Genomic DNA, 13,746 nt, shown 5'->3' on the forward strand with positions numbered 1-13,746 from the left:
AAACATATTATAACATGGGAGAGAGAGAAAAAGATAATTTGAACCACAATTTGATACAACCATTGAATTGAAACTTGAGAGCATTTTCAATACCATTACAAGCATATATAGTACTTCGTATATATGAGTCGCTATTGAGCACACCAATCCCACATCTTGAATACTGTATAAGATTCAATGTAGTAGACTAACCTGAGGGGGGTAGTATGGGTATTTTAGTAACATTAGTTTGCTAGGTTAATTGTCCTTGGTATAAATAGATAGAGAGGAGTAGAAGAAAGCTAGGCAGAAATTTGGTGTAAACCTTTTGGAGAGTTATGGCCTAAAGCCATTATTGGAGAGTTGTGAGCTAAACTCACTATCGAAGATTGATAGCCTTGACCTATTAAATTATCTGTTGTAACCCTTCCACCATTATCGATCAATCTAAAAGCCTTCTTTTTTTAATTTGCTAGTTAAAATCAGAAATCATTGTTGTTACATTGACTTCGCTGGGTGACTGAACTCAGTTCATTACATTCAACTTCTATACCCGCTTTGGAATTAAGGTAAATACCCTGAATGCAACGCTTTCCAGCCAGGAATCAAAACAAAATAAAATGAAAAACGAAAGTATGTAAGATCAGAGATCCATCCATAAGAGAGAAGTAACCAAAACTTGAAACATGAAAATTGACCCAAATTTTAGCACTAAAAATTTGGACATTCACATTCATTTCTCAATAACTGAAGAGGAAATAGAAAATAAAGATCTATAGTCTTTCCAGAGTGGTATATGAATTAGCAATTGCTTATGCAACTCAAATGTGTATTCTTTCCATGACGTTATAGCATCAGAAAAGCAAGCCCAATTAAAATGACATTCCCTGCTCCTGGCAAGATATAAATCACAAAAAGTTGTCTTAGCGCTCAAGAAAACAGACCTTAGCTCATGGACAATCTCCTTTTGTTCTTCAGATAATAGTGTAACATCACCAGTATCCATGGTAACTTCTAATTGTTGCAGACGAGGCTGTTTCCAGTCATAAAATTGTACAACCTGCTTATGGAAAGAAAATCACGAGTGAATCAGTGTAGCAAATTCAAGAACGGATACAAACTAAGTAACTAACATGTCTAACAGAGAACATTCAACAAAAAGATTTACAATTAATGCCACAAATTATGCAGTTTTAACTTATGACAACACACTGTTAGGCATTTTTGACCCAGCAATCATGAAATACCTAGAGGATTATTTGTGGGGGACCTTTCCCTACCCTTTCACTAGTCACTACCTGAGGAATGCCAACGCCTTGTACCTTTAAATTATACTGCGTTCTCATGTACTCATGTCCCCTACTAAATACAATAGTTTATTCAATATAAACAGATACACGAAGTAAAATACATTACAAGTGGAAAAAGTTACCTGGAGGGCATGCAAAAGGTTGGAAAATTCTTGGCAATATAAGTTGTCTCTCCTAACCAGCTTCAATGGTTTCATGAGTACATCATGCTTTTCTGAATTACAAGTCCTTCCTTGAGTGGTATAGATATCAAATCCCAAAAAGAATAATCTTGCCAAGCATATGTCATAGCCTTGTTGGTGATCTGAGCTCTGCTCTAAAGAAAACCAATACATATTGCTAGGCGCTGGTAAGGGAATACATGAAGCATACTTATTATCTAAAATGCTCTGAGTCAAAAGTGAAACGAGTTTAGCATCTTCATCAAATGAACTATTGCGGCTGAACCAGAGTGTTAATGTCAGTCATTCTCCATCATTTATCTGCAATACAGCTTATTGTCATACCCCCATGCAAAATTCAAATCAAATGACACAGAAAAGTGAAAACATCCCAATGAATAAGAGAGGAAGGTGAAGGGTTTAGAAGAATGAAAAGATCTTTACTTTCTGAATCAAGACTTGTAGGGTATGACTTTGAACAAAGTAATTTTCATTCACAACTCGCCAGTTACCATAGGCCACATCCACCATTCTACCCCCATCCGAAGAATACACACATCTATCCAACCACAATATTAAATTTTTTAAACCCAATGGAGGGGTTGGGCAGTTGGCTACTTAAACCAAGAATTCATCTCTTGTAATTGTCAACCTAGATCTTCTCCCTTCATGCCCATCTTTCAAGTGCTATATGCTTCTTTAAGTACAATTTCTTCATATTATTCTTAACTGATCTTTCACCAGGTACTCCCGAGGTTCAACAAAAATCACAAGGCACCCCTTTATTCTTAAAATTCACCAAGTACCCTTTAGGTTTGTGTGTAATGTATCAACCCACCCCCCCCCCCCCCCCCCCCCAATATATAACTGATTATGAATATGTTAATTGAAATGACACAAAATCAGTTGACCTACAATATAATTCCTTCAACATTACATCTAAGTCATAAAAAACCTTATAAAAGCAAACAAAATTCTTCAAAGAGACCTTGACTACTTTTAAATTCATTTTGACCATTGATTCAAAGCATCTCCTATTGCTGTTAAGAGGACATTTTTTGCTAATTACGGGTAAATAGGTGAATTTTAAGCTATAAGTTAACTAACTTTAGGCTATTGAAGGTAGCGAAATCAATACATGTGATTTATTAGGGGTATCTGGTATATTATATACAAACCTCAAGGGGTATCTCGTGAATTTTGTCAAACCTCAAGGGGACCTAGTGAATATTCCGTATTCTTAACTTCTTCCATCCAAGTCATCTTTGGTCTTTCTTGACTTCTAAGTTCTCCATGCTACCAACTCCCTACTTTCCATACGGTGCATGCATCTTTTGGTCTCAATCTTACATGCCTAAACCATCTCAATATATGCATCTCTACAGCTCCCTTCTTCCTAATACAAGTATACAACCCTTCCGAGATGCCCAACTCTGATTATGTAACATTGTTAGTCTAATAGCCACCCGATAAAATTTACACACATCTACCTATTTTTTTCCTTACTGATAAGGAGGAAGCCAGAATGTCTCACATAGTCAGACTAGCCATCCAAGTCCAATAATCACGCACCTAGGGGTGATCTCACCTACTTGTTACAAAGACTATATTTGATTCTAACTCTATGTCCCATAGCATCAATAACAACAAAAAAGTGAGAGAGAGAACACAGAGTATAAATTTTGGATAGTGAGAAGGTACGGTAAAGGCTTAACAGGAGAGCAGTGGCTCAAGTGTACATAAAATATAAAGGGGACCGTAAAAAAGCAAAGATAGAGGGAAGAGGCAAAGTCAGGGTACAAGAAAAAAATATGTGACATGTACAACAGAATCAACCTGGACCAACAAAACAGTTTTGCTTTGATTTACAGCTTAATTGAGTGGAAGACCATGACAATGACTTCCCAAAATAATGCCCAGAAAATCGCTAATGGTATTACTGGTTTATGCTGTGCCAAAAAAAATGCAAGTCCTACACGATGCTACATTGCTACATGGGCAGTAAGTTAGGAACTATTTGGAGCACAATTCAGAATTGAGATATGATCCGTTTAGATAACATGATTTAGGTATATCATTCAGGTACATTTATCAAACAAGTTATGAAGTATCCTGCCCTGACTTAAGCCAAACATGATTGACTAAATTTAGATACATCAATGAATTCTAGTGAACCAAGCAAAGTGCCAGGTCAGATTAAATCATAATGCAGTGTGTACACGTCTCTTCGGTAAACTAATACGTAGTACTACAGTATATATTTTTTCCCTCTCACAAAATATTCCACTCCCTCCATCCCATAATATAGTGCCTATTTCATTTTGCACGGTCTTCAAGATGTATATTTGATTATTTATCTTACGTATCAACAAAAACTTTGAATATTTAATATTATAAATCTACACATTGAAATTAATCTAACAAAAAAATCATACATGACTATTTTTTTATATATTCATGAGAATTATTTGTCAAATTTACAAAGTTTGATCACGAAATTATAGGCATTGTAATATCATAATATGAGACAGAGGTAGTACACTTTAGTTACATGGTGGCTTTCACAAAAATCTTGAAACAATTCCATTGTTAGATAAAAAAAATCACACAATCAGCAAAATTTCAAACTTTTTTTTTTTTTTGTTGGATATACAATGTTCAAAATTTAAGAATACAAGGGATCCCAAAAACATCCTCCACACAATAAATGCCTATATATTAGTAACAGGGTAGTTTTCCCCTAAATTTTGAACTACAGATGCAACAAGAAAATCATGTCGGTCTTACTGAAAAGGTTAGCTAATGCTTTACAAGACTACAGGAACAGTAAGGCAAAAAGCATTCAAGGCCTATAGAGAAATTTTTTAGGTTAATAGGACTAGTAAATTGAAAATAAAATAAAAACCAATGGTTGTGCTTGTGTGTATACTACATGTCTATATCAAAAGTTATACTCCCTCTGTCCCATAATATAGTTCATGTTTTCCTATTTTGGAGATTAAATATGTTGTTCATGTTTCTATTTTGGATAGTATGTAAAGAACATAATACCCTCACTTTTTTAACTTCATTTACTGTACTTATTAATTTACCCTTGAATTTTTGCACATGCCATGTACTTTTTTCCACTTTCTTTCTCTAACTTTTGTCTATAATTATACTTTTCACTTTTATTAATGTACTTCATTCACTTTCTCCTTCTATTTCTTAAATACCGTGAAAAAACACAAACATGAACTATATTATGGGAGGGAGGGAGTACTTATATACCTCATCAACACAATGTACGTTGCGGTTGTGAAATGTGCCACCACTAAAATCCTGCCCGTAACTGTTTAAATAGCAGACTGCCTTCATAGAAATGGAGGAATGTGTCATTAATTCTTGATACACACATATTAAATGGAACGACATTTCAGCAGCAACAGAACCAGAGTGATCTATTGGAAGGGGGTAAAAACATCAGTAGATAATAGATAAATTGTTTGTAAGAATTAAACCTGCATACCCTCTCCATGGGTTCTACCCTTATTTTCTATACAGTACAAAATGATGCATGACTAAATTGGGGTTGAGTGCTGCATCAGATTCACTAAATAACTTTTAACTGATAATTTTATAACTGCTTGCCAATTTTATCTGACTAGGGTATGGGCGAGATTAAAAAGGACCAACGAAATTTCCCTAATGGCACTATGGCAGGTATCATAAGCAGATCAACTTTAGGTACTTAAAAAACAATATACTTAGCAACTCAAACCAAGCAATTATCAGGAAACAAAGGATTGCATACACACCGTAAAGTCACGCTGTTTGAGATAGGATCTGTTATCATCACTATGCCACCCAATACTTGCTCCTTTATTCCAGCTGACATACAAGAGTTTCATTAGGTATAGTAGGAACAGGTGCTCATAATATAAATGTAGGAAAAGGTACAATAATTTTCTCAACAGTAAAATGATATGGACTGACCAACTGACATACAAGCATGGAGAAGAAACGAAATTAGCTAAATCTAGCTTGAGCTTCAGTTATTAAAACCTCAACATATATATAAAAGAAGCACTGAATAATATAAGATGAATGTGATAATAATCATTAACAGATTTTTGAGCAGAGAAAGAAATTCATTGATGTTGCATGTGGATCGCCTGAGAACTTAGGCCTTGTTCTCTTCACCTTAAAAAAATAAAATTAAGTAAAAATAATTTCAGTTCAGTAAAAATAAGTTCAGTTCAGTAAAATTAATTTCAGTTCAGTAAAGATAATTTCAGTTCAGTAAAAATAAGTTCAGTTCAGTAAAATTCAGTTTTCTTAAAGAAGAATTATAATAGAAAATCAGTAAAAATAATTTCAATTCAGTAAAAATAATTTTAGTTCAGTAAAAATAAGTTCAGTTCAGTAAAAATAAGTTCAATTCAGTAAAAATAATTTCAGTTCAGCAAAATTAAGGTGAATCAAACAGGGCCTTAGGATGACTTAAGTAATCATATCCTCTTTCTTGCAATCTCAACCAATATCAAATCAAATTTCCAATTCTATTACATCTATATTTTTGTAGCTAGTAAGACCAAAATAAAGAGCTATCTATACTCCGAACCAATACTTTTCCAAATGAAACCTATATCTACTAAAGATAATGTCAAAGATATATCTTCACATTATCTTTGTAACATATAGTCTGCTATATATCATCCTAGTATAGCTAGATCATATAATCTATGACCAAACCTATATTTTTTTAATATTCTTTTATTATATCCTTCAAAATTAAAGTTGTGATATAAAACCAAACTGGAAGATATTCCCAAACAAGGTAAGCTATGTGCGCGCAACGCACGCATTAGCCACCCTAGTACCATGAAAGTGTTGAAGTATACAATTCATTGATCAACATGAGGAGCAAGAGTTGAGATGAGTGAGACTACCAAATCAAAGAAAGAAAAAATATCTTGGACCAAAGATATTATGTAGAACTAGCATTACGGATTTATAATAAGAGAAGATACAAAACATAGAGTAGGTCAAAGATAAGACATACTCTAGCTATACTAGGAAGATATATAGCAGAATATCATGTATCACAAGATAATGTCACGGCATAGCTTTGACATAATCTCTAATAATATGATTAATATCCACCCACATTTCATAAGTATTTCAACTTAGAAACTATAAGATCTAAAATTGAGCCTATTTTCACATCTTATTTATCACGACAAAGATGCTTGTCACAAGTTGTGATAAACATCTTTATTCACAAGTTCCTTATTAGCTGAAGCTCGGAGTTTTGCAGATGTAATAAAAGGAAAAGCTTTGTTTGGATAGCAAAGAAGAAAGGAAAGGAACTGGAGGAGGAGGAAAGAGAGGGGAGAGAAAGGCAGGGGTAAGGTGAGCTTCATTTTCCCTCTAAATCTCTCTAATGTTGGAGGAATTGTGTTTATTAATGAGGGAGGGAAATGGATTCCTCACTCTTCCTCCCCCTCCCCTTCCGCTAATCATTTATCCAAAAAAAAGGAGATAGCTCCCGCTCCTCTCTCTTCCCTCCCCTTCCTAACATTTTTTCCAAACAAAGTGTTAGGGAAGTACAAGTTAAATCAAGACATAAATCTTGGGATGATTTAATTCATCAAATAGTCATATATGTTTGCACAATTCCACTCATTGCAGATAAAACACATTAATTACACAAAACTAATTCAATAGTCAATGGATGAAACTCTCACATCAAAGATTCAAAACCCCTAAGACAAACTTTAACCACAATCCGGGGAAACAGCATAGGTTTAAATTTAGGTATACAATCCTGTTAATGAACATACTAGTGCACCAAGGAATGGTTGTCAAGCTCATAACAGGATTTATTTTATATTAGGATGTTTGAGCCGGTGCATACTCCTTCCACCCCATAAAAGTGCAAAATAATCTAACATGCATACCTTCTTCCATTTCCAAATACTCAATCAAACATTAAAACATAAATGAATACCTACTGACATTTGAACTCCATCCACATCAATTACATTTAAAAAATAAAAATGAAAGTCAACAAATTAAATTAATTTGAAAATTAAAAGATTTCTCAGAAATGCTAGTAAACAACTCACCTTATCAAACCGGTGAATTCAATAAACAATTCATACTCACAATCAAACACTTCCTCAACTTTCTCCTTCAATTTCTCTGCAAAATAAACAATAACAAAGAAAACCCATCAATCAAAAACACAAAAAAGGGGCAAATTAAATAAAAACAAAATCTGGGAACATATCAAAACCTCGAATTGGGATGAAAGGCATAATAAGATGGGCGCAATTAGTGGCAATAAGATGAGAGAGAGTAGTAGAGAAGACATTTGGTCTATACCCGACTGTACAATTGCTCTTGTGAATGAATTCCAGCTCCTACAATTATCAATTTCAAGTAATTTGTGTAAATTTTGTGAAAAAATTGAAGGGAATTGAAGAAAAGGGAATGAGGTGGTACCTTACAAACATGTATAGGAATAAAATTGCGAATGATTTGGCGTGGATGATCGTTGGAGGCCATTTTAGATTGAGTTCTTAGTCTTCTTAGTTGAATGTTCGAATGAATGAGTGCGGTGTTTGACTGTTTGGCGCTTTGGAGTTTCGACTTGGCTATAAGCAGTTGTTGCAAAGAATGCTTTAAGTGAATGGCTGTTCGTCGCTCGCAAATTACATACTAATGCTCCCATTTTTAGTTAAATGGACACATTTGCCCTTTATGCGTTTGGGAAATATAGAGTGGAAGTGGGAATGGGAATTGGGAATTGGTAAGTGGGAGTTTGTCAAATATTCTCAATCTCTTGTTTGGCATATAACTTGGAATAAAATTAGGATAAAAGGTTGAAATTAAAATTTTATCCTTATTGTCTTAAATCTCAATGACTCAAATTTGATATATATTATTAAGTTGAGGGCAATTATGTCTTTTACATAGCTAAAGAACTCCCACCAATTTATTACCTACCCTCCCTAGGTAATAAAATGGTGGGAATAGAGGGTAAATATTCCCAAGCTTATTCCCACTCCCTAAACTAATTCCCATCAAACAAACATGGGATTATGGAAGTTGGGATTAAATAATCCTATTCCCACCTCATAATCCCACTTTCCAAACACCCCCTAAGTAGTTGTTGCAAAGGATGAACAGATGTTTAAAGGCAAAAAGGTGGAAATACTAAATTTAAATAAATAGTAATTACACTTTATTAATTTATTGTTAACTAACGTCTCAAGGTGTTCGTTAGCAACATCCGGATTTCGGAGTACATATTTGAACTTTAAATTGTGGTTCATAGATGACTTTTACTTTGTTCGAACTAAAGTTAGACTCTATTTGGTTCTGCTTTGAGTCCTGCTATGCTGTTAGTTAAATTCCTCCCTTACCCCTCTAAACTCCCACGAATCCCTTTCCATTAACCGAGTTCGTGGGAGTTTGGAGGGGCGGGGGAGGATTTTAGTTGGTGTTTCGAGGAGAAGAGTGGGTTTACGGGAAGGGAGGAGGTGGTTCAAGGGGAAAGAAGGCGAGGAGCGACGGGACAGTAGGAGAGAGTGGCTAGCCAGCGGGAAGATTGAGGTTGGTTTTCCGACGGGGTAAGGGGAATTGGGTGGCTAGGTTTGGGATTCCGGTGGACAGTGGTACTAGGGAAGTGGAGGATGGTTGGGGTTTTTTTATTTTTTTGTTTTTAATAGTTTTAGCTAATTAGGACTCGACACGTGGAATTTATGGGAAAAAAAATTTAACATTTACAAGCAATCAAAGGAATTGAAGAGAGTAAACAACCCACAAAGTTGGGATTGTGCTAAAATTATTAAAAGAAAATGGGGCTAAATGGGATTATTATTTACAATTTTTCCTATAATTTAAATATAATCATTAATAGTTTGACACCCTCTATTAGATAAATGTACTAGTAAACGTTTCAAATTCTTTCATAGGAAATGTCCATTTTAACAAATTTGAATATGCCAACTAAGCAAAGCTTGGTGTAATTAGGTATGGGTCACTTACAACCTTAAACTCACGAGGTCAAACTATGAACCTTAAGTTAATGGCCTGTGTATACGATGAAAGGACGAAAGGTCAAATCTACTACATACCTCTGTTAAATGTTATGTGTAATTTTGAAGAGGGGTTGCGATTACCAAGACAAATGGGATCACCATGCTTTGTTATTCAAATCTGATTTTTTAATTAAGGATATATCAGTTTTTTAAGCTTTTTTGTTTACTAATGTAGGAAAGAAAATGGACCCGATCTTCCCCTCCTCTCCCTCGGAGTCGGCGTTGGCTTCGGAGTTGGAGTCAGAGTCGGCGTCCCGCGTCAGATCTTCTCCATTTAATGAATGCAAAGGTTATGCTATCCGGCAAAGTTAAGTAGCACTCTTCTCAAATTCCAAGTAAAAGGTTTGGACTGCATACTTGTTTGGGACAAATCTTTGAAAAGGGTTTCTAGGAATTTGTTAAAGGTTTTATGGGGTTTTAGCAATCAAATCTGCCAAAAGTAAATAAACACAACCTCCAAATGAATTAGTTAAATTAAGAGCAATATAGCAAGAGAACTATAATAATAATTATAAATCGAAGAACAAAGATCAAGATAAGAGAGGCATTTCTGAGTAAGAACGAATTGATGTCAGTAAGGATGACATAGATAAAAAAAAATTTAGTATAAAAGTGTAATAAATTGTATTAGACAATGTATGAATGTGTGAATGAATTCTATTACAATGAGCATTCTATTTATAATGATTTATAAGTCTAATAAAGGTAAATATTGAAGGATCCTCGCTATTATAGTAATGTTGACAATATTAATTGACATTGTTTAGGGTAAAAATACCCCAGGTACGTGGCCCAATCTCATAGTGACACGTGGCCCAATAAGAAGGCGACACGTGACCCTATGAGAGAGTGACACGTGTCCACCTGACACGTGTCCACCTGACAGGGTGACACATGTCAGCTACCTTTAATACCCAAATACAACATCAGAAAGAGAAAAAAGGCCCTGATGACCTCAGGCCCAAATCCCGAGAAACCCTTGAAAGCCGTAAAACGGCGCCCCCCCATGACACGTGGCGACCTCTGATTGCGCAGCCAATCATGTCACGAAATTCTAGGGTATAAACCCTAGAGGGGCACATGCTCCCACCCCTATAAATACCCCAATCATTTATGATGGGAGGGGTGGATTATGACATAACATAAATATAGAGCACAAAAAGCTCCAACTTCTCTCTACTTTCTCTCTCTAGCCTTTTCCGGTTTCCGATCACTGACTTGATCGTCGGAGGCGAATATTCCGATCACCGGAATATTCGTTGTTCTGCAGGTGTCCGAGTCTCATTGTCAGCATGGCGTGACCAGTATCCGAGGAAATCACAAAAAACCCCGAAACATTTGGCGCCATCTGTGGGGATACTCGTCCGTTATGGCAATAGATGGTCAGACACCTAATACTGGTCCTCGTCTAGGCGAGAACGGATATGTAGAAGACATACGTACTACCATACATTCAAGCAATCCTTTGACTGCCTCATTTGAAGAGGCCGAACAACCTCCTGTTACCCCAGCTACCCTAATGGCCGAGCTGACTAAGCTCCGCAAAGAGTTGGCCGCTACCCAGCAAAAGGGGGGAGGAGGCACTTCCAAGAAAGCCAACAACAAGACCAATGCAACTGATGCTGGTAACACCCCATTCCGTCGTCCGCACGGAAGGTCTCCCCGAGTCCCACAGACCAACTTCTCTAGCTTGTTGACGAAAACACAGTCGGCTGGGGGGAGGGGCAGACAGCCGAAAAGAGTGGAGACTGAGCCGTCACAGCGTTTTAAGGACGCAAGGGATTACATCCGGCACAAGCAAAGGGAGAGGGCCGCATACTCTGATACGGCCTCTACCCCAACCATGTCGGATGAAGTCTCCAACCAATCTTTCTCTCAATACACCAACACGTCCGTTTCCAGCAGAAGTCAAGCTGCTCACACTATTACTCCCGTTCCAGTTCAGCCATCACAATATCAGCCCCCTCAAGTACTCAATGGGTTGATACAGCCAACTCCCCAAGTCTTTGGGCAATATGGGCCGTATGGTCAGATGTTCGGCCAGGCCCCTTACCTGGCTGGAACGTCCGCTCAGCCTCAGCCCATTGATTGGAAAATGTGTTTGTTGAATTTGGGAGATAAGCCGCCTCCGTTTTCGCAAGACATACTAGCGTCCCCTCAACCAGCAAAGGTGAAGAGTGTACTAGTGGGTGCCTATGATGGTACGGCATAAGATGATGTTAAATCCAAAGAAGTGTGTATTTGGTGTTGAGTCCGGCAAGTTTCTCGGATTTTTGATTGATCAACGTGGAATTGAGGCCAACCCTGAAAAAATTCAAGCCATCCTTGACATGAAATCTCCTAGAACAATTATAGAGGTCCAAAGACTGAGCGGCTGTTTAGCAGCCCTTGGAAGATTTTTGTCAAGGTCAGGGGATAAGTGTCGTTACTTTTTTCAAACTATCAAGAAGAAGGCCATGTTCGAGTGGACAGAGGAGGCCGAGGAAGCATTCGTACAATTGAAAAGTCACTTGCATACATTGCCTCGCCTCGTCAGTCCGCTCAGGAATGAGAAGCTATATATATATCTTGCCATCTCTGAACACTCTCTAAGTGCCGTCCTTCTTGCTGAGAGGGACGGCCATCAGGTCCTAGTGTATTTTATCAGCCATGTACTTCACAATGCTGAGCTTAAGAACCCCCCAATTGAAAAATTTGGCCTGGCCTTGTACATGGCATCAAAGAAGTTGCGGCCATACTTTTTGGCACATTCAATTGTGGTCTATACAGACCAACCCTTGAAGAAGCCGTTCTCAACATTAGAGGCAAGTGGTCGCATGCTCAAGTGGGCCTTGGAGCTCAGAGGTTTTGACCTTGTGTTTGAACCAAGGAAGACAATTAAGGGGCAAGCTTTTGCGGATTTTTTGGCTGAAATGACACGGCCTGATCTTCAGCCGGCCGGGGACCAAGTCTGGAAAGTGTTTGTGGATGGTAGTGCAACAGCGACCGGGTGTGGTGCTGGTATTATATGTGAATCTCCTGAGGGAGACAAGTATGAGTATGCATTGAGATTTCAGTTCCAAGCGTCAAACAATGAAGCTGAGTACGAAGCATTGTTGGCCGGCCTAAGGATGTGTAAAGCGGCCGGGGCAACCAAAGTTGAAGTATGCTCGGACTCTCGGCTAATAGTTCACCAAGTCAATGGTGGCTTCGAAGCCAGGGAGCCGGCCATGATGAAGTACATGCAGCTAGTAAAGGATGAGGCCGAGGGCCTAGAACATTTCTCTCTCAAACAAGTTCCTCGTTCAGAAAATCATCAAGCGGACACGCTCTCCAAATTGGCTTCCTCGGCATCATGTGATACTCCAAGATCAGTGTTTTGGGAAGTAAAGGAGAAAAGGAGCATTGATGCCGAGCCCGTTCAGATAATAGATAGAAGTTCAACCTGGATGGACGGAATTATTTCCTACTTAAGGGATGGAATACTTTCGGACGATCCAAAAGAGAGTTGGCTAATGAAGAGGAGAGCGGCCTGGTTCGAGATGAAGGATGGGGAGCTATTCAAAAAAGCCTTTGTGAAGCCTTACCTTAAGTGTATAACTCCTGAAAGAGGGCATGATGTGTTGGACGACCTTCATCAGGGACATTGTGGCTCACATATTGGAGGACGAGCCTTAGCTGAAAAAGCGACACATTTGGGTTATTACTGGCCGAGCTTGAATTCGGATGCCATGAAAATGGTGAAAAAATGTGACAAGTGCCAGAGGTTTTCAACCCTTATTCATCGTCCAGCAAATAGTCTATCAGCCATCAGTAGTCCGCTTCCTTTTCCTAAATGGGGTATGGACATTTTGGGGCCGTATACTCAAGCATCCGGCCAGAGACGATATGTACTAGTGGCAGTAAACTACTTCACTAAATGGGTTGAAGCTGAGGCCGTCCGGGGCATCAAATGGACGGATGTGTCAGCCTTCATTTGGAAGAGCATAATCACTCGGTATGGGGTACCTCAGTCAATGGTGTTCGACAATGGACCTCAGTTTGAGACGCGCCAACTCAAGGAATGGTTGGGAGACCAGGGCATAGCTCATTGTTTTGCCTCAGTCGGCCGACCACAAGCCAATGGTCAATTTGAGGCCTATAACAAGTTGATTTCAAATGGGATCAAGCGCAAGCTTGAAAAGGCAGGCGGCCTATGGGCAGACGAGTTGGTCAATGTGCTATGGT

The 13,746-nt window shown here is 38.0% G+C and overlaps 1 pseudogene across 1 annotated transcript; it reads right to left on the reverse strand.

The window, feature by feature from the left end:
• Positions 1–593: 593 nt before the first annotated feature.
• LOC145601952 (uncharacterized) lies at positions 594–8,110 on the reverse strand (annotated as a pseudogene). The gene is made up of 7 exons (XR_014104472.1): positions 7,940–8,110; positions 7,731–7,857; positions 7,561–7,636; positions 5,248–5,320; positions 4,721–4,801; positions 1,412–1,771; positions 594–1,039 (listed from the first exon to the last, which is right to left on the reverse strand). The product of XR_014104472.1 is annotated as an uncharacterized LOC145601952 (transcript).
• Positions 8,111–13,746: the final 5,636 nt, after the last annotated feature.

Source organism: Chenopodium album, chromosome 21 (genome assembly GCF_948465745.1).
Source record: "Chenopodium album chromosome 21, dcCheAlbu1.1, whole genome shotgun sequence".
Classification (NCBI taxonomy): Eukaryota; Viridiplantae; Streptophyta; class Magnoliopsida; order Caryophyllales; family Amaranthaceae; genus Chenopodium; species Chenopodium album.